This window comes from Notolabrus celidotus, chromosome 13 (assembly GCF_009762535.1).
Source record: "Notolabrus celidotus isolate fNotCel1 chromosome 13, fNotCel1.pri, whole genome shotgun sequence".
NCBI lineage: Eukaryota > Metazoa > Chordata > Actinopteri > Labriformes > Labridae > Notolabrus > Notolabrus celidotus.
Genome location: NC_048284.1, coordinates 6,727,550 through 6,753,917, shown reverse-complemented (window position 1 = coordinate 6,753,917; position 26,368 = coordinate 6,727,550). Strand labels below are relative to the sequence as shown.

The 26,368-nt window shown below is 41.3% G+C and overlaps 2 protein-coding genes across 3 annotated transcripts in view; one reads left to right on the top strand and one right to left on the bottom strand.

Moving 5' to 3' along the window:
- The window catches only part of mtmr9 (myotubularin related protein 9), a 121,077-nt gene that overhangs the window by 34,133 nt on the left and 60,576 nt on the right, over window positions 1-26,368 (top strand). For both annotated transcript variants that reach the window (XM_034698972.1, XM_034698971.1), the window contains exon 3: window positions 23,707-23,804. The gene's annotated coding sequence lies outside the window, so the exon portion shown is untranslated. The remainder of the gene's footprint in view (window positions 1-23,706; window positions 23,805-26,368) is intronic.
- The window catches only part of xkr6b (XK, Kell blood group complex subunit-related family, member 6b), a 78,112-nt gene that overhangs the window by 23,378 nt on the left and 28,366 nt on the right, over window positions 1-26,368 (bottom strand). The gene's annotated exons all lie outside the window — the stretch shown is intronic.

Here is a 26,368-nt window from a genome sequence, read left to right as displayed (position 1 = left end):
ACAACTCTACTGTTTGTTAAACGTGTTCAGTGTAGATGATCTTAATTCCTACAGTGTTGACAGTCAGTGAAGGCATCAGGAGAGGTGTAGAGTGTGTGAGCGGGAGAGAGGAGAGACAAGAGGAGAAGTTCTTCATTCATTCAAACATTGATTGTTGCTTTGTTGGTTGGCGTGATCACGGCCGACAGTGATCGGTTAGTAAAGATCAGCGTGTTCACGAATCGGCTCTTCATCCCTACAGCATCTGGACGGACGCTACAATACATATACATTTTCTGTAGGACTTACTGAATGTCATTCATTCTTCTGCTTGTCAGAGCCCCGTGGTGAGAGTTTTTTAGACTCTGATCCAGACTACAGTCCTGAGCAAAGCACTTCATCGGGTCAGAGGGGACCGGCCCAAGGTCGAGCGAGAGGGGCAGTAAATAGAGTCAGGGGAAGCAGAGGCAGGAGACGGGGACTCAGAGTACACGCCGGGGAAATGTACGCTTTGCAGGAGGCGGGCAGAACGGCAGGACGGGATTTGATTGGTTTAAAATTTTGGCACCTAAAAAACGGTGATTGGTTGGTGTTTTCCCAGGTTTACTCCGGCTGTAGATAGCAGCTTTTCTTCGCTCTTTTTTAAGAACACATCATGTATTGATTGCCATCGGGACATAAAGATCATTTTAACCAGTATAACAAAAAGTGTATCTAAATCTGATTACCAACCCCAGCTTTAAATTAAATTGAAAATATCAGTCATGTTCTGAAATCTATAACCCAATATATTTATCTATTTCATGAATTGATCAAAAATCCATCTAAAACATGTTGCTAGCCAAGATAACCATGTTTATTAGATTGAGATGTGCATGGAATAATGAACATTTTAAATATTTTTGGGGCATTTTTTCTCCTTTTAATGGACAGGACAGCTGAAGAGAGACAGGAAATGTGGGGAGTAGAGAGAGGGGGAGGACATGCAGGAAATGGTCAAGGCTGGAATCAAACCTGCGACCTCTGCGACGAGGTCTCTGTATATGGCGCGCGCTTAGACCACGTCTTAATTATTAAATAGTTTTACTTAATCAAACGCAAAAATCAACATGATATCCATGTTATGTATCGGCCATCAGTAGACCTGCTCTCTAATTATCGGCATCCTCATTAGCCAATGAAAAACTGATATCGGTCAACCTCTAATCATAATGCATGGTCAGCTGGTGAATATAAAGTGCATGATTCATTTCATTAGTACCACCTTTATATGTCATTAAGTTGTGACATGGTGAGTCATACTGGAAGGAAAATCTGTTAATAATAAAATATTATTTGTATATTTAAAGATTGACGATACAGTCATTATATGACACGAGTCAGGAGGACGATACATTGTCTTATTAATATTTCGTCCCAACCCAACTGTTCTCTTTCCTTCTCACTCTAAAACACACAAACCGACCACATAGTGCTTCAGCACAAACCAGCACATCTGTTCCCAAATCATCAACACTCAGACATACGTCTCAATCACTCAAGTAGATGCAAGACACGCATACACACAATCACATACGCCACTGCACTTTACACCATCAGACAGTGTCACTAAGGGAAAGCCCTGAGCTTCATGCTAACCTGAGGGGAAATGATGACATAAAGCATATGTGTGAGCCCCAAACTGTTAGTATCTGACAGGCCTGCTGAGCAAAACCTGTTGTGACAGATCAAAATATCAGCCTGGCAGGCGCAGGGAAGAAGAGACAGACATACAGAGGGAAAGAGGGAGAAGGAGAAAGAGAGAGAGAGAGAAAGAGAGAGAAAGCACATTAAGTAGGCACCATAAAAACTAATCTAGAGATGCTGTAGCTATGCAGGGTACTTTGAGGTCACAGACAGGCAGCAGTGCAGTCAGACTGCACAGCAGACTCAGTGAGATAAAGTTACTGACAATGAGGGAAAAAATTAAGAGTCATCATAGTTTCCTCGAGGTACATGCACACACACACACACACGCACACACACACACACACAGACTCTCTCTCTCTCTCTCTCTCTCTCTCTCTCTCTCTCTGGCTCATTCCAGCATTTCATCCCCACAAACAGCTTCCTCTCATAACCCAAACACCAGCCAACACAGTGTGATATAAATCCTCCGAGACAGTAGCCTGGATTTAAGGTGTCAGCTTTTCCACCTCTCAAAACACACACACGCACACACAACACACGCCGAGCAGCAGACACAACACATGTAACCAGGATGAGATCTCCTGCTCTACCTCTCTGGGCTGGGGGATGGTTAGATGGAAGATAGCGTGGAAAAGAAGAGAGAGACTTCACATGGGGGATGGGGAGAGATCAGATCGATAGAGGTATCCTGGGATGTCTTCCCATCTCACATGAATCTGTGCAGGGGAAGATCAGATGCTGACAGAGCAAAGCCCCCCTCCGGACACCCGATCCAGGCTTTACCCCTCCTCTGAGGGAGCTTCATCAGTGCTGGGAGTAAATGATTGGCTGTTGGAGCAGACACATACATCCCTCATGCAGGAGTACTTGTCCTATCAATAAAAGCAGCGTGTGTATGATAGCTGCTATATCTCCTTGTATGTGCCTCGGGGTGAAAAAGGAAAGGGCTGTGATATGATATATAATGCCTTTGGAGGAAGAAAGAAGTGAAAACAGTGGAATATCTCAGATGTATTGACAATCTGACAGGAGAAATGTGTGTATTTTGATGGAGTAGTGTAAAGATAGACGTGTAATCTTCACAGGATGTCAAAGATACTCTGTCTGACAGGTACAAATCTTTGTGCATTTACAGTTTGAAACACGCTGCACTGCAGGACTGTGAGCTGTGTCTTCATTTAAAGGTGTAACTGAGAATCCCTGCGTGGTGGTAGTCACTGCCACATAGCTATGATGTAAAGATACCTTGCAATACAATAGAAATATATTTACATATAATTTTAATAATATTCTTTTTAAAGGTGACATATCACGCTTTTTTCATCAATATATATTGGTCTAAGAGGTCCCCAAAACATGTCTTTAAAGTTTATGCTCAAAAAAACACTTTGAAATCAGATTTTGGCATGCCTGAAAAACCCTCTTCTTCAGTCCTCCTCAGAACAGTCTGTTTTCTCTCTCACCACGCCCCCTCAGGAAGTGGATGTGCCTCGGCTGTCCAGCACGTTGATCTAATGTTTACATGTTGGCTGAATATACACGGCTGCTGTTACTTCAACCCTCTGAATCTGATCCAGAATCTGATCCTGACGGAGAGGCGCCTGTAGCAGGACCTTTCTGAACGATTGGTCACAGATTTAGTGTTTCTTGTTGTTTTTTTTGTCAGTATGTAGACGTGTGTCTTGGTACACAGCTACGAACATGTAGCTATGTGGCTATGCTAACTAGCTCTAGCACTTATCCATGACAAATAAAAATCATCCACTAGATCTTCAAATCTGCAGACGTGTGGAGTAAAACCGACCTTTACCAGAAAGGCAGCAGGACCTTTCTGAAGGATTGGTCACAGATTTAGTGTTTCTTGTTGTTTTATTTGTCAGTATGTAGACGTGTGTCTTGGTACACAGCTACAGCTACGACATGTAGCTATGTAGCTATGCTAACTAGTGCTAGCACTTATCCATGATAAAATAAAAATCACCCACTAGATCTTCAAATCTGCAGACGTGGGAGTAAAACCGACCTTTGTGTTTATTAAGACAGCCTACAACTAGCATGCCTCCCTCCTAAGCTCCTTGTTAGCACACATTTGTGCAGGTAATGAAAAACGGAGGAAGGGTTCAGTATTATTTTATACAGGCTATGGGCTGAACAAGCTCCGAGCTCTGACTCCGTGACAGACCGGATATTGTTGTTACGTAACAAAAACACGGAAGTCTGAAACGGCTCGTTTTACACACATTTACAGAAAGGTGGAGAAATCAAAACAGGGGCAGAATGGATTTTTTTCTTGTTTGTAGACATGCCAGGGACACATATTTCAGGTAGAGAACCATTAAAAAGTCAATTCTGCATGATATGTCACCTTTAAAGTAGTTGACTCCTAGTCGCTGTCTCTCACGTGTAGCTGAAAGGCAGCTTACAGACGTGGGGAGTGAAGATTTCGAGACAGAGAATGCATCACTTTGTTCTAAATCAGAGGTGTCAGAGCAAGGGGAGAAAACAATACGACAAAAAGAGTCTGCAAAGATTGCAAGAGGCCAATGACCTCAACAAAAAGCACAAACAACATGATGCATAAAACGGCACCATGATCAGAAGCTTGAGACACCACCAGTACATGTATTATGAACATATGCTGCATGTGCATTGTGCAGGATTTCATGCCTTCACTCTGGGAGGATAAGACCGTGGATAGAGCAGAAAACCGTGTTGGAATCGAGCCCAGGCCGCCGTCCATGGGGCACACGGCTTAACCACAAGTCCAAGCAGACGCCCCATGATACTTTTCAAATCTGCTGATGAAAGGTTAAGTTACATGACACCAAGTCACTTGTTGAGAAAATTCATTGTCTTCTAAAAGCTTTCTGTGCTTGTATGCAGAAACACAGGCTGCACCTTTGCACTACAGATTTTCCTTTTTGACTTAATACAGAATAAATACATTTATTGATTTGTTTCCAGTAACCATGCAACCTCAAAATAAAAGGCTTTCTTACATTTAGAAAGAAAACATTAAAATGAATATATTTAGCATTTTAGTTCAAGAGAGCTGAAATGTAAGAATTGTATTTATTCAGATTTTTTTTCATTCCAGCTTCTTATAAAAATGTGGATATAGAATCATGAGACAACCACGTTTGCTGTAAAGATGGGCTTTTTTGAATATGTGTGTATCTGGCCTTGAGGCTTTTGGAGCTAGCCTCAAGTGGACACTTGAGTAACTGCAGTTTTAGCACTTTTGCATTGGCCTCATATTTCAAGACCTGAGGTGTCCACTTTGTTGTATCAAATCGTTCGTTGAGTGTAACGATACAGCCTGAATGTAAATCAGAACTGCTTCCTCAAAGAACAAATAATCAATTTATCATTCCATTCCATATATGGATGAAATACTTAAGCTAAACTCAGTGAGTTTGCTTGGTAGGGTTTTTTTTTATGTTCCCTTTTTCCAAGTTCTTAGGTTTGAATGGTAAAAAACATGTGCTGTAATCAATCATCAATCAATCAATCTTTATTTGTATAGCACCAAATCACAACAAACGTTATCTCAGGACGCTTTTACAAACATGGGAGGTCTAGACCACTCTATGTCAAATTATGAACAGAGACCCAACTTCAAGACAGGGTAAGACTCAGTCTGACCCCACCTTAATCCACCATGAGCATTGCACATCGCAGTATTTATCTAGTTACAGTGGTGAGGAAAAACTTCCTTTTAAGTATTAGAATTATAAATAAAGTATAAGTATTCCATGTAAGTATCTTTTCCAGTTGTTGTTTTTATAGTTTCAACAGTTGACTCAATATAATGATGGATGACACATCTTTATTTCCCGGTTGTTCAAAAGTGAAGCCCAAATAACCCCTGCAACAAATGCTGATATATTCTACTGGTGAAGTTTTTTAGAGCCAGAGTATATGCAGAAGTCATCTTGCTGGTGGAGTCGTGGTCTTGATGTCACGCACCTTCCACTAACTAAAGCACGCATTTAACGCACCGATACACCAGCAAAGATCCCTCAGGTCAGTAGAGTGGATATGGACGCTCATGGATATCAAAATGAATGGCTCTTGTATGAAATCTTCATTATGTTTCTTACACTGTTCCTCCAATGTGGTAAGAAGGCTGCAGGAGCCTCATTCGTCAACAGAGCTGTCAATCATGATGTCACACCCCCCCCATCAAATGACTGATTAAAGCTGAACTTGTCGCTAAAATGAACACTTGCACATAAAACTTCCTATAATGAAAGAAACCACGTCTCATACCTTTACTGTATACAGTCACCAGGGGGAGGGACATTTTGGCTTCACTTGAGGCTGTAGTTGTGTCGTCCATCTTTTTACACAGTCTGGTCAAATCAGATGCTTTTTATTTTTTGCTGTAGTTCTGAGATAAACTCATAAACCACCTCAAAAAGCTGCTGGCTGCTCATAAACTTATTTCCTGGATTCAAAAGCAGTATGGCACATGTAGTCCTGAATGGATCTGTGTTTCCCTCCATTACAGCTTGTTCCACTTGTCATGTGACATGGAGAAACACAGGTTGGCCATTACCGCTACAGAGCACTTAAAGTTCATCGGGCGGGCGGGCAGAGAGAGGGATGGGAAGAAAGGAGAGATGGTCTGTGGTTGTTTGGATGAGAGTTTAAATGAGGTTATGTGTGTTTGCGTGTGTGTGTTTGCCTGTAAATGTGGGCTGAGGAAGTGAATGAAGCTGTAAGTAACGGTCAGGGTGGAAAAGATGCACGTTGGATTGAATTGATTTTTCGATTCTGTTGCCTCAAACACACAAATACTGCATCAGGAAAATATTAAAATAGGCTAAACCTGTAGTTTAATTATTACTCCACATGGGTAAATATACCTGCAGTACCTAAGTTAAGCTCGTTTGAATGGTGCTGAGACAAAGAGAGCGAGTGAGAGAGAGTAAAAGAGCATCAGAGAGAGCTGTTGACTCATGGGAGTTGCTAAGTGATGGTAACTGGACTCCAACATGTTGCTGTCTGGGAAGCCTCCTGATGAATAGGATGGAGAGAGGGCAGTGGAGGATGGGTGGGAAGGAAGACAGGAGGAAAATCTAGCCGTGTAATGTACGGGCACGGTGCCAAGGCGTCCATTTCATTCACAAAACCCCTGAGCATGTCCAACTTCAGGCTGAACAACCTGCTCGTGCTCTGCCCGCGGGAACACGGCAGGAAGCTTCTCTCGTTCCTCCTCCTTGCTGACTTTGATTTTCTTCTGCTGTTGTTTCCTAAACAGACCTTCCTCTTCTTTTTATTACATGACAAATCCTTAAATCTTACCTTGTCATTCAGCATCACTTTCCACAGAGGTAACCAGCCAATCAAATGTTATTCTGCGGCTTCCTTACTTGGAAGATCACATGTTCTTGCATTTATTCATTCTTTTTTTTTAACCTAACAAACCTACATTACTGTACCTAAAGACTGTCCATCAGCTCAACACTGTCTGTCTCAGCTGAAAGTGAAACTGCTCTAATTAACTGCACCAAATTACCGAGGTCTGGAAGCTGGTATTGATTTCAGCTGAAGTTGCACAAGACTCACTAAAAAAAAAAGGACGAAATATGGTTTTAAATTTTTCATCTGAAGCATCCCACGTGTAGCAGCTCAACTCAGCCTGACCCTGCTGTAATTTGAGCTTCTCCAGCCCGTCTGCTCATCAGTTTGTCAAAGCAGACGGCTCAATGTAGAAAAATATGGCTGAAAAACAGAATCTTAAACAATAACTCATATCGCTCAGACCTTTGTTCTCCCTGAACACTTAACACTCAAAGCACTGAGGACTCGAACTTGTGCCCAGACTGGAGCATTGAGTGCGTTAGGACTTAAGATGGAGAGGAGGTCCCAGACGTATTTATTGATTAAGACTGTTTTATTGTTTTGTTAGTTTTACAGTAAAAGACCGGAATAGCTTATTCAGTTCCTGGTTGAATTTGCATCTAGCCACCCGACTAGATCAATGCATCAATTACCTTGCAAAGAGGAATAAAGGAAATTTAAATTGTGACTGACTACCTAAGGCTGATGGTGCTAGCTCTGCAAGTGTTAGCCACACTCTGCAAAACAATTGGAAAGTTGTGTTTAGCAATGTTAAATAAATTGTGCTTAATTTTGTCAATTTTCTGAGTTTTCTTACCTTTAGACTTGTCAATAAGTCCGAATTTAAATTCCCATTCCATTTCCATTTACAACTAGGAAATAAGTTGCATCTTAACATCCCTCAGAAATTGATGTTCACCGATTCAGCCCTTTTTTTTTTATACAAGATGAATAAAAAGTTAGAAATTGTTATAAGATAGTCAGTTTGAGTTAGAGCTGGGCGATATTGAAAAATATGTTATTACGATGGCTCTTCATTACGTTTGATCTCACTGTTCCTCCTCTACTCAGGCAATCCAGCAAAAAGAATCCTGCAGTAACCTCATTTGTCAACAAAGCCGTCAATCATGACGTCACACCCTTCTTTTTCTTTTTTAAATATATATTTTTGGGCTTTTTTTGGCTTTATTGGATAAGACAGCTGAAGAGAGACAGGAAATGTGGGGAGTAGAGAGTGGGGGAAGAATGCAGTGAATGGTTGACCAGCCGGTTGGTGGAAACCAGCGACCTCTGCGACGAGGACTATAGCCTCTATACGTGGGACGCTTAGACTGCTAGGCCATCAGCGCCCCACACCCCTTCTTTTTTAAAAATAAAGTAGTGATTAAGGCTGAACTTATTCATTAAATGAACACTTGCACATAAATCAGTATGATGGACACTAGAGCTGGGTGATATTGAAAAAGATGTTATAACGATGCCTTTTTTTTCAGTCGATATCGATAATTATCACGATAAATATCAAATCATTTCATTTAAATTAAAAGCCAGATTTTTGCCCCTGAATGAATGTTGAAGAAACAAGCCGGTTTGTTAGCTTGTATCTTGATTTCGTTCTCTGATAAGCTTCATGAACCCGTCATTTCTGACAGTGTTAACAGGAAGCAGGACTTTTGTGTAAAATGAGATTTTTGTGAAGTTTTAGTTTGTAGATTCTTAATTTTCTCAGAAAATTTGCATAATTTGATTTAAATTTACAACAAATACATATGAAATTGTGTACTGTGTATCAGTTTATAGAATATTGAGTTTCTCTTTAAGTTTAAGAGGCGGAGTGATATGTTTCCCACAGGATGCATGATGAATGCATCACAGTTCTTCATGATGGTCGCGGTGGACATTGAATGTGTTGGAAATGCACATCAGAAGTTGTCTCCATGCTCTTCCTTTACCCACATCCTGAAAGTGTTTTAACAAAGTGTATTAACTTAATAGTTAAAGAAGAGTCAGCACAGTGTCAGACTAACGACTCTGCTTTGAGCTGGTAGGTTTGAAGTTTTCTTCCGTGATGCTGTCGCTCGTTTCAGCTGTGTTTACATTCCCCTCCAAATGATTTAAGCCCCACCTACCTCTCACACTGCGACATGATTGGCTGTTCAATGCTGTCTAATGTTGGGTGGCAACTAGCATATAAGCCACATTAGTGCCCCCTTCCATTTCCAGTGGTTGGTGGGTGTATATTGGGAAAATTGTATCACTATAGTTATCGTTATCGAGTTATCGCCTAGCCCTAGTTTGAGTCTGGTATTTCATCATGTCATACAGTATGTGTTGAGTCTCCCCAGCTCTCTGCATTTTTTCCTTCATGCAACCATAGCTCTAGGAGATGCTACTGGATGATACTCAGACTACAAACTGAACCAGAAAGCACTCAATGCCAAAAACTGTGTTTCTTGTTTACAGGAAGTGTATTTCATATGAATAATGTAGAAATTAATGAACATGTAGGTGTAGTGTTTTGGAAAGTAAACCTAGACAAACTTCTATCCCAAGATTTAACCACATGCAGGCATGTGTACATGTAAGGGTGGATCCGTGTTGAATTTTTCATACAAGCTTAAAATGCCGCAGATCTTCTCATAGGATAAGAAGTTATGGGTTGATTCACAGCCAACATGGGTTTGAAAGAAGGAGCAGGGATCAACAAGAAAAAAATGATATGCAGTGTGAATGTGTGATTCTTAAGCAGCAGCTTGGAGCATGACTTTAGGAGTTTGTGGCAAGCTAGGCAGCAAGAAAGATAGGAGGAGGAGGAGGAGAGGAAGAGAAAGTAGGACAGAGATGTGTGGGCCTGGGTCTGTAAGGACGGTGGCTCTAATCAGGACTGAGCAGCTGCTATTACTCCAGCGCTCTCTCAGGGAGGGCAGGCAAAAACCCTACTCATGCTTTAACAGCAAGCAGGGAAATCTAAATCACAAAGGCCCCTGCGAGGAGAGGAGCAGAGCTTTGGAAAACTAGATTTTCTCTTGTCTGGATACATTGAGACAATCAGAGAGTTGTGAGTTATTTGCTGGAATTGATCTGCAGACGTACATGATCAAGCTAGAGCTGCCGAAAACCATCTCAGCTTCACTCGATTTGGATTATTATTCACTCAAAGAGCAACAGCCGATCAACATTTCTCAGCATACAGACATGTCTGAATGGCAGCAGTATTGTTATACATGTTTTTATGGTATGACTGTAAACGTCTCTTTAAATGTATTTCAACAACACAAAACAAATAGTGCAAGGACTGGTTTAAGTAAGTGTGGTTAACCTATCCTAAGTTAGCTGCAATTGTTTGCACGTTTTGTTAGCTAGCTTAGTACCTTCGGCAGTAAGCTGACAATTTCTTCAAAAGCCAAACAGAAAACAATAAACTGACTGCTCAAATTTGTCAACTTAAGTTATTGAAAAGTTCAATTCAAGACTTTAACGTCTAGCGTGTTGTTGAGCTGTGAGGAACCATTGAAGATGCTGTTGCAACTGATGCTAACGTTAGCGGTAGGCATGGGCAATGATTTTCGAATATTTGAATATTCATTCATGTAGTAAAAATTGAAGAGTTACTGCGAATATTTTCTCATTTTAAAAATAGTAGTAGCTCAGTCCATAGGGACTTGACTTGGGAATCGCAGGGTCACCAGTTCGAGTCCCAGTATGGATGAAGTTTGGCAAGTGGACTGGTGGCTGGAAAGGTGCTGGTTCACTTGCCTGGGCACTGCCGAGGTGTCCTTGAGCAAGGCACCGAATCCCCAACTGCTTGGGGTGCGCTGGTTGATGGCAGCATCCTTACTCTGACATCTCTCTCTAAGTGCATGTCCACTGCATGTGTGTGCATTGTATGTATCTACCAAAAACTGTGTATGACCGAACAATAACACGAGTGAAAGAATTGAATTTCCCCCTGGGGATTAATACAGTACGTTCTTCTTAATAATGAGACGCCTACATCTGGCTACCTCTTACTGAAGTCAGTCTTTCCTGTGTTACAAAAGTATTGTAATTTTTGAAAGGTCTTAAGAGCTTCATGAGGATGTAACATTCCTCTCAGTGGGCAGGGTTTACCCTACAGCTGCTAGCTTACACGTTAGCAAAAAAAAAAATATATAGTTTGTATACAGTGTTCCAACTTTTTTATTCCAACTTTTTTCACTCCAGCCTCTGTATACTGCAAACAAACTCTTTTAATGCAAGTCACCGATGCCTCGATCCCTGTTGCAACAGCACTCAGAAACACCGCGCACTGAAATATTAAATAGCAAATGGGAAGCGACAGTCTCTTGAAAATTCAGCACTTTGAGGGGAAAACAAGCTGTCAATATCAGCGCGCTCTGGAAGCACATGGAACTTGGAAGAGACAGAGAGACAGACAGTGACAGAGATAGAGACACAGACAGAGAAGAGGGTAGAGCGAGGGAGCGTTGACATCTTCGTCTCTTTCATTGCGGGCTAAGGTGCTCGTCTCTGACACGGGGAATGTCGATCTATATCTAAAGTGGACAAGGACACCAGAAGGGCTAGGTGTGTTGCACAGGAGGCCATTCAGAGAGAAAACCCGACTAAACTCTTTTGCTAAATTTGAAATATTTAGAGAGTGAATCAAGGTAACAGTGAAGTTTTAAACCCATTAAGTTTTAATCATAGCTGTAATCCAAGGTTTCTCAACACACTAAAGACTGAAAAGAAACAGTAGATCAACATTCACACACCTTGTTTTTTTATGCCCCAGCAAGTGTTAACTACGTGCAACTGTGTCATCATCACAGCCATCTGTTATATCTCAGACAACTGCTGGTAGAAGTCAGATGCTGTTCAGAAGTTATATACTCTAATTTATTCATAAAGACATTTGTTCTCAAATTGATCACAAGAAAATCCGTGATTCAAACATGAAAACACAAAATCACAGCTCTGCACCCGAGAAAACAAACACTTGTTAAATTCAGCAGTCAGTGTGTCTGCACTAAATCTTACGCTTGTGGCACAGAGATTATTCAGATTTTGACATTGACTTTATATTAATGTTGACACTGCACTCTTATCTCCTCTCATTATTAAATGTGAAGATAAGATACCACCTTGATGGGAGCTGATATCTTGTCCTGTTGAAGTGTGACGCATTGCCCTGGTGGGGCCAAGGCGTACACAGAAGTGATGTGGCTGGTGGAGCTGCAGGACTCACCTCACAACCGTCCATCAACATAAACACACATTTAACTTACTGATAAAACAGCAATAATTCCTCAGGTTGGTAATGTGTAGTCGATAATCAATATGGTTTTCCAATGTCCGGTAACTGGAGAGCAAGTAGTCTGAAATCTGACTTCCCCCAGAGTCCAGGACCGCCGGACAGCTGGAGTCATGTTACCAAGTTTTCCTGCTGTAATTACTGAATCAACAATTCTCCTCCTCCTCTCTTCATCCATGTTGTCTTTGTCGTCCTCTGAAAACCTCTGACCTGTTGACTCCAGGCCTGGCTCCATCATGACGGTTTGTTGTTGTAGTTCAGTGAAATACGATCTGGTGATAACACAGAGTGTTTTATTCTGAAAATTTACCGAATGTTTTCATTTTGTTTTGGTGCCTGACTTCCTGTCCCGCTCCATCTGCTCTGTTGAGATTGATGCGTCGTGCTCCGGCATCTGGCAAAAATAGAAGACTTGAGTCTTGATCCAGTGGAAGTTAACACATTGACTAGAATAGAAACCTATCAACTCCGGGGCCGTGAAGGGTCGGAGATGGACTGGACACGGATCCGGTAGAATTTGGCTGCGATTGCTGACATATAATACCTTTATCAGATTGTTGCTGTTGTTGTTTTAGATGCATTCAAATTATGAAATAGGAAAGGCCCTGGGTTATTCTATAGATTTCAGAACATAGAAGCGTAAATATCAAACATTAATTAATTACGATCCAAAGGTCTGGGCGGCTCCGACTCAGTCGAGAGCAGTGAAATAGTCATATTAAAACCACAAACTTGAGGGTCATTGGGACAAATAATCAATTACGACAAGCCCTGAATCAGGTCTCACACCCCCAATCACTGGGGGGGACAAGGTGGGACCTAAATCTGGTCTAATATTGTGTGGCCAACTTTGGTGTCTGTTACGTTTTCTCTCTGTGTTCCTTCTCTTTACAGCTAATCTGCTAAAGAGCACTACAGGAGCCACAATTGTCAACAGGATTGGGACAACTCATTCAAATGTTAAATGAACTGTATTTATATAGTAGGCTACATTTTCTAGTCTTGAGTTGATCACTCAGAGCGCTTTACGTTACATTTTAATTACCCATTCACACCACATTCATACACTGATGGTACTCTTTTGATTCTGCAGACCATAAAGAGGCCACAGTATAAAGTTTAGTTTGTTTCAGAACCAGCTAAAACTCCTTACTGCAGCTTTAATTGAGAGTTTATTTTGTAACTCTGAACTCAATATGGATGACAGGCCTTACATTTTATCTTGATTTTGAGGAGAGGCAATGTGTCAAATCCCAATTTGAAGATCTTTGTTATTGAACTTGTCCCATTATTTCCATAATCCTGCACCATATCAAATTAGCATACAGAAAAGGTTAGGCGGTATTTTGTATGAAACTTACAGACAGGAGAAGGAACAGGAGCGTAAGTGGGGCCCAGCTAATGAAAAATCTAATTCATGTAACCTGATTTCGTTGATGTAGTCCCGTTAGATGTATTCCCTCAGTGCCGGGGTTGCAACACATCCCAAAACTAAACATCTGGGAGTGGATAATTAGCAAGTTTGTGTGTGCATGCTTATCAGTACACCCAGGTGGCCTCCTCAGTTCACATCCAACCACATCAAACGGCTGCATCTCAAGTCTGTGACACACTTCCATCAAAGGAGGCACATAAGAGAGAAATGCCCTCAGAAAGGCTCAATATGTTACGGTTGGGTTGCTTCCCTAAAGAAAGCAGGGCTATAAGCAGCACTATAAAGCACACAGCGTGGCACAGAAACACAAAAATACACAGCTGTAAATGGAGTCAAGTCTGCAAGAAAAGAAGTGAGAGACACATGAAGTACAGTACAAGGTTAGAAATATATGCGGCTCATAACATATAGCTTTTTGACAGAGAACTTCTCCTATACATCGTCTCTGTGACAGAATATTCAGCTGAAAGGCTTCTGTACAACTTCAGAGGCTTGTGTTTTCTTGCCCTTTTCTATTTTTACTCTGAGCTCCACAGTGTCAGCCTGTGTCAAAGTGCAAGACAAGGCAGAGTTGACTTCAAACAGTCTTGTCCCATCGAACAACACATCACAGCCCTGCCAGCTCTACCTTTGAAGCCCTCTGGATGGAGCATGCTCAGTGGCGCACAGTCAATAAGTCGTTAGTGGAGGCTTTAATGCCAGTTGCTCATCTTGTGAGGCTGTGCAGTGACCCTGAGTCAGACCAAGGGCTGCCCGGTTCACACCTTTATCTCATCCATGGGACACACGGGGAGAAGAAATGTCTTGAAGGATACAAGACAAAGATTGTTTTTATCCTTCTGAGCGTATAAATCTATAGATTACAGTATCTCTATAAGTGTAAAGGATAACCTATTCTTCACTGAACTCTGCTACGCAATGCAAAAAGCGGCTGAAAAAGGTTACCTTATGGAGGAAATGCAGCTGATATTTAACTTTACTGCAGATATCTCTCCATATAATGCTAAATTGTAAAAATAAAGGTATGTTGATGAGGATTTGTTGCAATAATTAGTCACTAACGTTATTGACAGAAAATAATTTGGCGAGATTCTGTGACACTGGCTTAAATGGACCATAGGGAGAAGCCTATACCAAGAAATGTTAAAAAAAATAGAAACAAATGAAACGTTTTGGCTAAAATATAATGACCTCTCACTGTCTAAAAAAAACCACTAAAACTTTAAAGTGCAAAATTGATTAAAATATGACTAAAACTGGGGGCATTACAGACTAAGTATCAATCTGAAATAGGTGCCAATATTAGCAGTTTGGAAATACTTCTTTTCTTTCTGCCTGGATATTAAACCAAAAACTGATACCACCCATATTTACCATATTGACAGTGATGGTAGAATGTGACAGATTCCTACCTATTAAAAAAAAAACTTAGATTGTGACTTGGTGACTAGTCTAAAGGTAAAAACGGTTTAAATTTGGCACAAAACACGGGATCACAGTCTGTGGGGTAAACTACATCAAATTGGTTTGCCGAGTGTGACTAAAGCCTGGTTTGTACTTCTGCGTCAAATCGGCGGCGTAGTCTACGCTGTAGGTCTGCGTAGCCCCCTTCCTACGCAGAGGCCTAGGCACATAGCTGACATGCTCCTCCTCCAAAATGTAACTATGCATCGAATCGACGTGGGCCGCAAGCCCTTTGATGTATTGCCGCTTGGCGTCATTGTATTTCCTGCATTTACGGCATTTGGAATTGCTGTCCATTGGCTGTGTATTTCAGCTCCTCCGACATCTCCTCTCTATACTTCCCTGTAATCATTGCTATATGATAAATAGCAATAGGTATCAGCTCTAAATTAACATGATATGCACGGAATAGCTGTTAAAAAGTAAAAAGAAATCGTAGCGGGGCCGGAAACAGACAACCCGACTATCAGAGAGACCACACTGCCCTCAAGCGTTTCAGGGGAGTATTATATTCTATTTCATATTATTCTTATTTTTATTCGAATTCTCTTGCTGAAAACTGATGTAACACAAAAGTTTCTCTCAATGGGGAATCAGTAAAGTCTATCTTATCTCTTATCTTATTGCTGCACAACACGGACACATCGAGGTTCAAGTATGTAGTGCTCATGTCCACGTCAGCCACTGCGTAGGATCAACGCAGAAGTATAAACCAGGCTTAACATTAGCAGAGCTAGCACCACCAGTCTTTGATTCTCCTTGCAGGTTAACGTCCACATGCCTGTGCTCGTTAGACATAGCTCCAGGCCATGGTTATAGGTCAACAGGCCTACATAAAACTTCTCTGTTTTCTAATTCAGAATACTGACAAACTGCACCGTGCCATCAGCCATCTGTGCTTGTTTACATCCAGGTAGTAGAGCATTCAAGTATTAAAGCAGTAGCCATTAACCTACAGCCCTGGTTAGTAGCGGTTTGCTGCACTTTTAGCTTAGATGCAACATTTGACCGGCATGTCGGGTCTATAGTAATACAAATATTAACAATTTGTTCACTGACTAGTAGTTCTGACGCCTACTGAGGGGGAAAGTGTTTAAACTGGCTAAACATTCACAACTCATGCACAGCCTGGTTTTAAATTCCAAGTCTGTGATTCTTTGCTCTTTCCTTTTAATGGATAAGAAATAAAAATCTTTGGAAAGATTAACATCATACCCACTGAGGCATCCCTGTAGAAACTCATCCTTTAGAGTAAGTAATAGAGATATTCTAACCTTGCAACACTAAATCTATCCATACAGAGTCCTCGCCATCTTCAAGGTCAGAAACTCACCACTAAGTACATCAATGAATACCTCATACTACAACATAGACAGGAATAGCTTTAACCAGGTCAAGTCTTGCTGTGTAGACATTGTAAAAAGACGAGGAGGCAAGCTTTAAAAGTAAAAACTCACAGCAAGATCAGTAGTCATTCATAAGGCCTGCAGACAGAGATCAAAACCCCTCTGCATAAAGCATGGGCAGAGACGCTTTACAGAGTCTCTTTCATGGCTCCTCTGGTTGTGACCCGCTCTGAACCCTTCTTTTTTATTACCTTGAGTTGCTTATTTCTTTCCCTTCTACTCTTAGCGCCGTAGTTTTCTTTGTTTTTTAATATCTGTGTTTTTCCCTTTCTTATCTCTTCCCGCTCCGTCTTTTTACCCAATTTTGTCAAGGCTCTTTTATGAAAGACACTAAAGAAAAACCACCTACTGCGGTGACAACAGCTTTGTTGCTCGTCTTTCCTTGATGTTTCATTAATTTGAAAAAAAAAAAGTCTCTTTTTCCCTTTTATAAAGGGTTTAACATAAACAGCGCACTAAATGGATGATTAGGAGTCGTAAAACTCATTTGAAAGAGCAAATAGTCTTTAACTGTTACTCAGGTTTTTATGAGGCAAAGAAATAGGATGAACTGCAAAAGCACAACCTTGTCTTTTTATGGTACATTTAAAATTCATACAATGCAGTCATTGTGAGATTGGACAAAAAATGCATCTCTGTAGGCAGAAAAGGCCCTTCTTCCACAGTTGAGTCACTATTAATTAGCTCTTCAAACATAAGAGGATCTGGTGAAGGCAGATCCTGCTTTGAGTAAATTCCTGTTGAATGGAGAAACAATGGCCCACATCAGAGGCCTTTTTTCCTCACAGTAGCAGAAAGCATTGGCCTGTATCCGTCCTTACTTTGGCAGCCAGTTAAGAAATTACCATGTTGTAAGCCAATTTAGTTTTAAGGCCAAACGGGGCTGTAGTTGAGCCAAGAAGTTTATTTTTGATTTATGTTTTTAATCATTCCTGATTTCTTTCAGTAGACTCTGTGTGGATCTTCAACAGGTCTTAGTATTTATTTAAATCATTCAGGAATGTTAACGCTGCAAAAAGCACTGAAGGGACATAAAATGACTGTAGTCAACATCCAAGATCAGCTGCAAAACAGAGTCTGTCACAAGTGTGTTCAGCAAAATCACATTTAAAGGTATGATTAAGTTGTAAACAGCTCGATCCAATCATTGAAATGTTTCAGTGGTCACCAAAACCAACTGATAGACCAACAGACATTGTGATCAAGAGAGCCAAACCATCAGAATTATTAAAATCTAATGTACTGTGAGAAATGTGTATCTGAACTACATGAGAAAGTCCATCCATTCATCATTCAATCCATCCATCCATCCATCCATCCATCATTCGATCCATCCATCATTCAATACATCCCTCCATCCCTCATTCCCTCCATCCCTCCATCCATCATTCAATCATCCATCCATCCATCCGTCCATCCATCCAGCTATCCATCCGTCATTCTATCATCCATCCATCCATCCATCCATCCATCCATCCATCCATCCATCCATCCATCCATCCATCCATCCCAGCCAGCCAGCCAGCCAGCCAGCCAGCCATTCAGCCATCCATCCATCCATCCATCAATTATTCAATCCATCCATCCAGCAAGCCACCCATCCATCATTCAATCCATCCATCCATCATTCGATCCATCCATCATTCAATACATCCCTCCATCCCTCATTCCCTCCATCCCTCCATCCATCATTCAATCATCCATCCGTCCATCCGTCCATCCATCCATCCATCCATCCATCCATCCATCCATCCATCCATCCATCCATCGATCCATCCATCCAGCCAGCCAGCCAGCCAGCCAGCCAGCCAGCCAGCCAGCCAGCCATTCAGCCATCCATCCATCCAGCCAGCCATCCATCCCTCCATCCATCCATCCAGCCAGCCAGCCAGCCAGCCAGCCACCCATCCATACATCCATCCATCCATCAATTATTCAATCCATCCATCCAGCAAGCCACCCATCCATCATTCAATCCATCCATCCGTCATTCAATCCATCCATCCATCCAGTCATCCATCCATCTGTCCATTTTCTTCCACTTATTTGCAGCCGGGTCACGGTGCTAGCAGGTTAGCCCAAGTTGCCCCAAACATCCCTCTCTCCAGCAACACTTTCCAGCTCATCCTTAGGGGAATTAGAGGAGTTGCCATGCCAGATGGGATTTATAATCCCTCTAGCAAGCTCTGGGTTCACCCTGGAGCCTCTTTCCAGTCGGACGTGCTCGGAAAACCTACAGCGTGAGGCGCCCAGGAGGCATACTTATCAGGTGCTCGAATCACCTGGCTCCTTTTGATGTGAAGGAGTAGTGCCTCTGCTTGGACGTCCAAGCTCCAGACCCTGTAGCCTCCTATATATGTGATTTCATTCTTTCGGTCACTACCCAAAGCTAGGGACTATAGGTGAGGGTTGGAACATAGATTGACCAGCAGATTTAAATCTTTGCCTTCAGGATCAGCTCCGTCTTCACCACAATGCCCCGGTAAAATTCCCACATTACTGCTGACATGTCTCTCAATTCATTTTACCCTCACTTGTAAACAAGACCTTAAGATACTTGAACTCCTTCACTTGGGGTAAGGACTCACTACCATCCTGGAGGGCGCAATCCTTTGGCCTCGAGCCTCACACTCGGATGCAAACAGCCCAAAAACCCGCTGGCGGTCCAAGCCTGGAGAAGCCAACAGAACCACATCATCTGCAAAAAGCAGAGATGATACTCTGAAAACACTTCTTCTTCAGCTGTGCTTTGAGATCCTGTGCATGAAGATCACAAACAGGATCAGTGACAAGGGGCAACACAGCTCTCCTGAGAATAAGTTTTAAATCTAAAATCAGCATTACACTGATTTCTGTACGTATGAAATTAAGAACGAAAGCACCTCATCATCGTTGAATAAGCTAATGCTATGTCAAACAATATCCTCTCAAATTTAGCATGAGCTACAACGAAACAGTGTGTCATAAGTCCACCATAATCTCTTTAACTTGGGATCCCTCTGTCCTTGTCAATTTCCTCTCTCCAGCAGGCTGTGTGTGTGACTTACAGACTCGGGGAGAAACTATAATTTCCTGGCAGGAGAGGAGAACTGGCTCAGTAACGTCTCCGCCTCAGGCCTTACACACAGCTCCTTTTCTCAATTCTCAGAGGAGCTGCCAGTAACCTGACAGCCAAGAAGGAGAAAAGAGGCCATGTAATGGTGGGTGGAGCCAAAAAGTAAGCGCCCAGTCATGAGGTATTCACATGCACGCTCCATTCTTGTGATCTAGTTGTAGTGTACTTTAGGAAAATTAAAATAAGACTGGGATGTGATGTGATGTAGGTCATTAATACAGCCTGTTGTCCTCTGCACATTGATCCAGAGGAGGAACATCATTAACAGGCCATTATCTCCTCTTAAAATGCCAAAAACACACCAAAACCAGCCTGCATTAAAACTTTCTATGAGTATTACTCTTCTTCAGTCCTTCTCGAAACTCAAGAGAAGAATTTATGCACATAATTAAGAGCTTTGTGACTTGATAGTCTTTGCAGTAATAGATGTCATCTGTTATACAGTGAAAAAAATAGCATACATCTTTATAAATACAAAAATCTATAAAAACCCCACGACGTTGTTGAGCAGAGCAGATCTGTCCCCTCAAGCAGAGGACAGAGCAGCTTAGCGGGAGGCTTTTTTCTCTCATCACCCTTCAGAATAAGCAGACTTAGACAAAACATCTTGTGCAAACCGAGGAATCCGCCCACCCCGAATCCAATAAGTTGAGTGGACCCCCGCTGAGTGGCGCTTTGGAATGACACCATCTGCAGAGGGCTCGATACGCCCCCACACTTGGACCCCAGCAGGGGGGGGGTTTGAGCTTACAAATGGATGCTATGGTAACTAGATGTGACTCTTGTGTGAGTTTTTCCAACACCCGTATCCAATGATACCTGCAGATCAAATGAAACTGGAGGAGGATGTGTAAGAAATGCTGGTGTACACACACAGCAGATGTGGAAAACAAACAATGCTTTACAGCTCTGATTCTTAGGGATTCCCTGTCCGCCCACCCGTCCGCCTTTCTCTCCTCTTGCACAAACAAAAGAGTGACGGCTCATATCGCTGTTTGCTCAACAGTTCACGCGGATTCCACTCTTTCTGGCTTGCAAAGCTGGCAAGGAGACGAGTGTCAGAGAGCAGAGAGAGAAACTCAGAGAAGAGACGGATAGAAAGGGGGAGGACAGAGGTATAGTACAGGCTGGGAGACTGTGGGATGAGTCAACAATGTACCAAACAAGATCACAACACAGAGACAAACACCATCTGTGAGCCAGAGCGTCAATGCAACGTGTTTCTCCTCTGAACTCCAGATTTACAACTAAAACTTGTTCTTGTATCAGTTGTAAATTCTTGTTGTATCAGCACATCCACTCTCCCAGGTCCACCTGAGAGAGGAAGCAATAGCGGGAACGCTAAGAACCAAAACAAGCTTCACTGGTTAATTAGTTAGAGACCAACTAACCCTTTAAATGTTCCTCATGTGTCCCTCACAAGCGTCTGCCAGAGAGCTTTCTGTTTTTATGCACCAAAGCTGATGAACTCTCATTATAACAACGAGCTCTCTGAGTGTTTTTTAAAGTAAACTTAAGACTTCTCTTTTTAATCTGGCTTTTAACTTGGAGCAATTTCCCTTTATCCCTTGACTACATTATTACTTTTATTACTTTTATCACCATTGTTTTAGCATCATTATTTATTTATTTAATTTTTATTCTTTCTTCTTTTTAAATGATGTTATTTTATATTTCTGGTATTTATTTTATTCTATTTAATTGATTGATTTTATTTTATTTTATTTTAATTTATTTTATTTTAATTTTAATTTTTAAAGTATTTCATATCACATTCCTCTATCTTCTTTTAGCCTTGTATCATTTTATCTGTTGCTGTTGTTTTCTGTCTCTGTTTTATTTGTGAAGCACTTTGTGCTGCATGCTTGAATGTATGAAAGGTGCTATATAAAAAGAAATGAGTTGAGTTGAGTTGAAATGTTTATAAAGCAGGAAGACACATCTCCATCTCCTCATATTTTACCAAATTGAAGCCAGCCTATGGTCAGCGATGGGTACTGACTGACTGTGCTGCTTGGAAACTTCAGCCCCACTACCTCCACAGAATCCACCTGCAGGCTCCAATTTGAGGTGGATTAGATTCAGATTCAGATTTTATTGTCAGTCTTCATGTTAAAAACACAACAGAACGAAAACTGCTTCTCAGGTCCAACATTAAATAGATAATAAATAGACAACAAGTAACCTAAAAACCAATAATAAAAACATTTAAAAATGTAAAATCATGCAATATAATATATCAATATTTACAAATACATTTGTTAAAATCGAACAACATATTGGGATAAAGTGCAGTAGTTTAGTGCAGAGGACAGCTTAGGTGGGAAGAGTTCATGAGCCTCAGCATCAGAGAGAGAGCTGCACTTTCGCTTAAAATGTTATGTTATCACTCCTCAAATTCTGCAGGTAAAAGTAACCTGCAAGAAGTGATGAAGCCAAGAGCCTTAAAACCAAATACAAAAATGTTGTAGCCACTGTTTAATCTCTTAAATGTTCAGTGAAACAGATTTTTTTTAAGTTATATTTTTTGGCCTTTTTGCCTTTATTTTGTAAGACAGCTGAAGAGAGACAGGAAATGTGGGGAGTTGAAGACATGCAGGAAATGGTCGACCGGCCGGGAATCAAACCGGCGACCCCTGCGATGAGGACTGTAGCCTCTGTACGTGTGGTGCTTAGACCTCTAGGCCACCAGTGCCCCTGAAACAGAATTTTATTGTACATTTTGCTTCCTACTCCATTAAATAACCATACTAGAAAGTTAGATTAGCTTACTGTAGCTTTAAACTTGCAGCAATCACCCGTAAAACCGCTACTGCTGCACGCCAGTTCAATGAAACCAGTGCATGAACAAGTGGGGGCAGACATCAAAAAGCAATGGAGTGAAAATATAGAGAAAACGCTTTTTTGAGGGTGGGGTTTCAGAAGTTTAAACAGAGGTTTAAAGAAAGCACCACAGAAGAAGAACTAAAGAAAAAGAAGCTCTAAACTAAAACACTTTAGAAGTCTGTACCATCCCATTAAAGCTATCACCAGGCAGATTTTTGCCTGTGTTGGATAGGACAGCTGAAGAGAGACAGGAAACATGGGGAGTAGAGAGTGGAGGGAAGACATGCAGTACAGGATCGAGGCCAGGAGTCGAACCAGCAACAGCTGCAATGAGGACTATAGCCTCTGTACATGGGGCATACTCTAAAACCGCTAGGCCAATGGCGCCCCACCAAGCAGATTTTGTGTTGATATAACAAAAGGACAGTGAGACATAAAGGCACATAAACAGGCATGGCTTCCATTTAATCACTGCTTTGTTTAAATATGCAGCTGCTCTGTGGCGCTCAAACATCTGCATGGGGGCCGAAGAGATGTTTCATTTTTCGTGCACATTCACAAGAAAACAATGGACACTGCAGTCGAAAGGCTTCAATTAGAAACTCCTCAGTCCTCGTCTTTTTTCTTTCTTGCAACCAGGCGACTAAAAGCTCTCAGGAGAGCAGTCACTCTCGGCCCACTTGTTGCCATGGCGATTAAATGTCAATCAAGACATGGAGGGGTCCTCTCCATTAGATTTGAACACCCACACTCAGTCTCTCTCGCTACCCTTAGACAGGCTGAAAGGACGTCGGCGAATAAACATAAACATAAACATGCGTAGGTGGAGTTCAGTGATCATGTCATGAAAATCATCCAAGCTGCAAGGGTTTGATTTCTACTCTCCTTTTAAACAGCAGGAAATCAAACATTCAGTCCACTTCAAGTTAATGTATTCACCTTATTTTACCTCTCATGCCTTCTCCGGATTTGTTTCCACCCATAACTCTGTTTCATTACTGCACCATTTCATCCTCTCCTCTCCCTCTGTCTGCATACAGTGTGGAGTATGTCATATATTGCTATCTGAACACAGTATATTCCTCTCTCTCTCTCTGTTTTTCAATATTTTCCATTTACCACCCCCTCTCTCTTTGTTTCTGTGGCTCAGACAGTGCTGTTGAGTCTCAGTGGGGCTGAGCCAAAGTGACCTCGCAATCGACTGCTAATACAGCTGTCATCGCCTGCTGCCTGCCGAGGCCCACCGGGGTAAGTCTGCAAAAAAACAGCAGAGGAATGGGAGCTAGAGAGAGAGAGAAAGACATGACCGTATGGGCAGAAATGTGAGAAAAAATGGCAAAGCTGTAAAGACAGGAAAAAAAAAAAACATAAGTTGCCCTGAGGGAGTGAAAGCAGAGAAAAAAGTGAGGAGTATTGAGAGTGGCGAGGGTGAACAGAAGGATGGCAGACAAACACGGTGAGACCAAACTTATGTCAGTGGGTTGCAGAGGCAGACTGCTCAGGCCGGTGCGAGTTGCCGAGGTCAGGTTGTGACACGGCTGCCGATGTAGCATCATGGTCAGCAGGTCAGACAGAAGGATGTCTGAGAGCAGACAAGGTTTTCCACCTCACTGGACACAACAAGGTGCACATGGGTGCCCCTGCCACAGTGCATTGTGCAGAACAATTTCACCCCGATATGAATACCAGTCATCTCGTCTTTGTCTTAGTTCACATTATGTGTTCTGACACCCAAATTATAAGACGCAGTTTCTTTCTCCTTACAAAATTACTGGGGCTTAACTTTTTTGGGGGTCAGGCTGCTACTTTGATTGTCTGTGTTTTTTCACCTGGATGTAAACAAAAGAAAAAAACATTGTCTTACTGATAATAATGTATGAGCCATGCAGGTAGTTTCAGTGCATCTATAATTAATTTCTGTAGTCCTGAGAAAAGTTTAATCTTAAACTGTGACTCCAGCCAAGCATACAGGTTGGAATAAAGGTTGTAAGGGCCAAGTTACGTTCAGGCATGTCAAAGGTAAATAAATAATCAACAATTTGGGTTGAAAGTTAATCTTCATATTTGTGATTTTATTGTATAATTTAAGTTTATAAAATATGTTGAGTCAGCTTAAAGTTTTCATTTAATTCATGTGGATATTTTGTAAAGATAAAAGGCAGTATGGTACTGTTGTCAGCAGTGAGTTATGTTACTGTCCCTTTAAGAGAGAGAGAGCTCTTGCGTGTGGCCCTAGGGTGAGACTGAGGCAGACGGTTGAGGACCAATCAAGGACCAAGCCACATGGTTTCTTTATTGTCGTAGTATAGTTCTTTGTTTAGGAAAACTTAACTTTGTAACATCCAGTAAGATTGTTTAACAAAACTGTGGATTAAGGGAATTTGTTTTATCAGTTTTACTTCGGAGTCCTGTGGGAGTTTTTCCTCTTCAAGTGAACGCACAAAAGTAATTCCAAGGCCCTTTTGATCTTCAACCCACCACAAAGGTGATAAATTAGATATTTGATACTCACATTTTATTATTTTTCTCTTCATATATCTTCATTATGACTTTTGCGATCCCAAACTTCCAAAGACCACCTTTTGGCCTTAAAGCTCCTGTGAGGACATTTTGATTTATGTCGATTTTGGCGCCCCCTTGTGGACAAACTTGTACCTCTTATCTCTTTATGGATTACTAGAAATTTAATAACCTTTAATTTAATTAATTATGCTGTGCCAGAAGATTTAAATACTTGTGCATGCCAGTATTTGTGCTAATAAGATAAAATATGTAAATCTGTTTGTCATCTGCATAAAAATAATGAGATATCAAAACGATTAAAGCTCCTGTAAGGAACTTTTGGCAGATTTTGGCAACCTCGTAAACAAACTGGTACCTCTTATCACTTATTTTGCCCTGTACTTGTGTATGTTTTGTTTTTTAATAACATTTTTTTAAAAATTGTCATGAAAAATGTAAACAAAGATTGTTTTGGCAGCATGTAATCAATCACTTCATCTGTCGCCTACCCCACAGCAGCAGATTCAGGCACTGAAACAACAAAATAGATAAATATATGATGTTGATTTTTGTCTCCTAAGATTTTGTAGTCCATATAAAGGCAACAGTATTAATACCAGTCTGTTTTAAAACAGTCATCCTTCCCTACCTCCTCTCTTTATATAACTCCCTTTCCTTTTTTACTGACACACATTTGACTGAATAATATGGGCGAAGAGAGGATTGGTTCTCTTTATTCTTTATTTTTCTCTGCATGGTAAGAGCTGGGATGAAAGCAGTAATGGTGTGACTGGTCAGTGCTGGACTAGACTATAAATCTAGGTCACAGTTTGCAGCAGGGCATTACCTCATTAACAGTTCTCGGTACACACGGCTCTGTGACCACAGGCCATACACAGAAAAGTATCTGTGTCAAAACATAGTTGGGAAGAAGGGAACTTTTTTTTTTCCACTGTGACAGAACTATTTTAAAACACGAACATTTTCAACATGACTAATCTGACAAGTCACGTGAATGCAGTGTGTTTGGAAGAGCACCACTCTAGTTTAACTGCCTAAAAAGACCTTCTTCTCAGTGAGAGGAGTTTTGTGATTTACTGAAGCAAATCAAACTGAGGAACTTTCCAACTCTTCTCTCCCTTAACTGCTTAATGTGGGTGTCTACAGTTAAATACATTCATGTTGTTTCTACTTAACTTACCAGCTAGGTCTTTCTCTGACAATATCAAATGAAATGTTGGACTGTTAAGGCGACTGAAACTCTCCACCTCCAGTTTTCATGATATTGGTCTCAGTCAAGACCCTAATTA